This window comes from Danio rerio, chromosome 11 (genome assembly GCF_049306965.1).
Source record: "Danio rerio strain Tuebingen ecotype United States chromosome 11, GRCz12tu, whole genome shotgun sequence".
In the NCBI taxonomy this organism is placed as follows: Eukaryota; Metazoa; Chordata; class Actinopteri; order Cypriniformes; family Danionidae; genus Danio; species Danio rerio.
Genome location: NC_133186.1, coordinates 22240001 through 22242900, shown reverse-complemented (window position 1 = coordinate 22242900; position 2900 = coordinate 22240001). Strand labels below are relative to the sequence as shown.

At 34.3% G+C, this 2900-nt stretch overlaps 1 pseudogene; it reads left to right on the top strand.

Moving 5' to 3' along the window:
- Positions 1–2776: 2776 nt before the first annotated feature.
- Positions 2777–2900, top strand: part of LOC100331260 (opioid growth factor receptor-like) — a 5600-nt pseudogene continuing 5476 nt past the window's right edge.

Genomic DNA, 2900 nt, shown 5'->3' with positions numbered 1-2900 from the left:
CTGCTAACACCTTTGGATCTTAAATGGTGTAATTAAATCAATTTGGTTCTGTTACACTAAGCTTTACAAGATAATCGTTGTCAATGGAATGATAAGGACCAAAATGTTCCTGGATTTCACTGACCTTAAGTCTGCTGGCAGTGGATATGTTCTGGGTAATGTTCTGATGTTCTAGGTTGGATGAATGGAGTCAGTAGTGCATCGCTTTGCCTGAAACATCAATTTAAATTCCATTGTGTCACTGCAGGTTTGATCAAAACTTTAGGGGGGAAATCTTGAATAAGAAAAAAAAAGAAAGAAAAAAAAAGAGAAATGTAATGAATTCCAAGTATACATTTTACTGAGCAATAGTTATATATTGCCACTTCAGATTTTTTTTATTTCCTCTAACTCCTTCTGCAGTACCTTCAAACCATTTGTTGTTTGGCTGAGACCACCCAGTGGGCCACAGAGGTACTGCAATGTCCGCATTTCTCTAAAAAGTATCAGTTATTACAATATTACTTAAATACGCGTTTAGGTAGTAAACAAGACTGTTTTCCTTCATTTGTTTGATTGGTTATCTTTTTCGCTTCTGTTAGCCCTTGTGAAAGTGCAAAACTGAAATGCGTCTGTTTAGAAGAATAGAAACATTAAATTGTTCCCACATTCATCCACTAGGGGCCACAATAAGCACAATATTGGCAGCTCATAAAAGTGAGCTGTATACAGTACCAAAGGTATCTTTCTTTATATTATACAGTAAATAAAGATAAAATCTGTTTTATGTTACAAAATACAACCTTAATTTTGCTACTTTCTATATTGTTCACTGCAAGGGGACAGCAAAAAGGCAGATAAAAAATAATCCAATTGATGCTGTGTAGGATTGCTTTTTCAAACTCACCTTTTTCAAAGAGGGATTACATTTTTGTTTGAACATTTGAGCCTAGCACCTGGCACCCATTAAATGATGCTGTGCTTCTTTTGAAGCACGCAGAAATGTTGTTGTTTCACCCTGAGTTTAACTTTTATTTTCACTTAACAGTAAGAGGGCTGAGCGCACGCTTTGTTTAACTACTAGTCTTTCAGGATTTTTTTTTTTTTTTTTTTTTTTAAAGTTGATGACATTTTTAGGTATCTAAAGTCTTGGTTCTGTAGTCTGTTAAGCACATTGTAGTTATATTAGTAGTAGCTTGGATTGCTAAACATGGAGTCAGATGATGATTGTTAATGTGAGTTGGACTACACATGGAAGGATGAATACAAAAAAAAAAAAAAAAAAAAACACCCAGAAAAAAAGGTAGTTTGGAAAATGTAGTTTTGTGGCTATTAGAGAAGCAAAGGCTGTCATTTTCTGTTGTCTCCCTTTATGTTCATACATTATAAAATCATTTAGTATTGAATAAATAATAAATAGTTAAAATAGTTTTTTAGCCTCCAAAACCTGTTGCATAATCGGTCATTTCGTCTGATGAAAACTCCTGATCTCGTACATAAAGCTTTTATAGAAATAAAAAGAAATAAATACATATTTTATTTGCTTTACTAAATAAACTGATTAAATGCTGTTAACTCTCTTGTACAGTATAAAAATTGTAAACCCACTCACAGTACATACATACTTCCTTATCAGAAAATTGGTCAAACGTGATGCATTTTAAATGCCTGGTTTGAAAAAGCAGAATTTCCAGTAATAAAAGTCCTGTTCTTCGATTTTTGCAGATATACAGACAACAACCTGCGCATCACATGCATCCTGAAGTATAGGGACTCTAGGATTGGAGCACTATCAGGCCCTGCTGGTCAAGTTCTTCCTCCATGAGACTCTTGTAAACGGAGAACTTAGACATGTGAAACAAAGTGTACAAGATTACTTTATATTTGCAGTGTTGGACAAATCAAAGAGGAAGGAGCTGGTTAAATATGCTTATGAGCATTTTAAACCACAAGAAGACATTGTCTGGGGCCCAAAGGAGATTCTGCAAAAGAAAACGTCAAAGAAAGTTGAGAAGGAAAGGGAGAAAACAAATAAGAGCATTTAGGGAGTAAATAAATGGATCTCTGTCCTCCTCCTGAAGGCATAGGTAGCATTTTTTTTTAAATGGTCAACAAAAAGATGATGAAGCAGTTAGTCAAAACAAACTGATGGGAGAAAATATTCAAAGTGATCAGAAGGCAAACAATGATAACAGTCAAAGTTGCTCAAAAAAGGAAGCCATAAAAAGCTAAATCAGGAGTGGGGATGGTGATGAGGATGATGATGATGGTAATGAAATGTCTCATCGTGTTGATTTTCAGAAATGTTCTCCATGAAGAATTTTTGTGTCTGACTCAGAAATTATGGAACAAGATTTTTCTCCAAAACCAAAACTGTATTACAGAAAATAAATATAAACAAAAACCTGAACTTAATGGGTCATTCTTAAAGTTGTATATAGCATTATATAGCATTTTTCTGCATGTTAATTGCATGAAGCTATTTGTTTATGCCAGTGATTCCAAATAAAATGTTTTGTTGCTTACTGTGCATTGGGTTTAGGTTCTAAAAGACCCATAAATTATTTTTGTGTTTATTTTTAATTGTTTGTTTCCATAAAGGTATCATAGATAAAGTTTCAGATTAAAACGTAGCCAGGGACAATGTTTTGCTACTTGCTATTATTGCTAAAAACCAAAAGGACAGGAGTGATTTCAATTTAAATCTAGCTGTTAATTAACGTCATTCAGACCTTTTGTCATGTGGCGTGAAACCTTTGCAGAACATTTGAGCAACACCTGGCAACCCTTAAAAAAAGCCCTGCATTTCCTTGTTGTTGAACTACACCGTAAGTTTCAACTTTCATTTTCACTTGGTGGGAGGGCTAAGCGCGCTTTGTTTAACTAACTCTGGATTTTTGCTCGATGTACTTAAAGCTGGT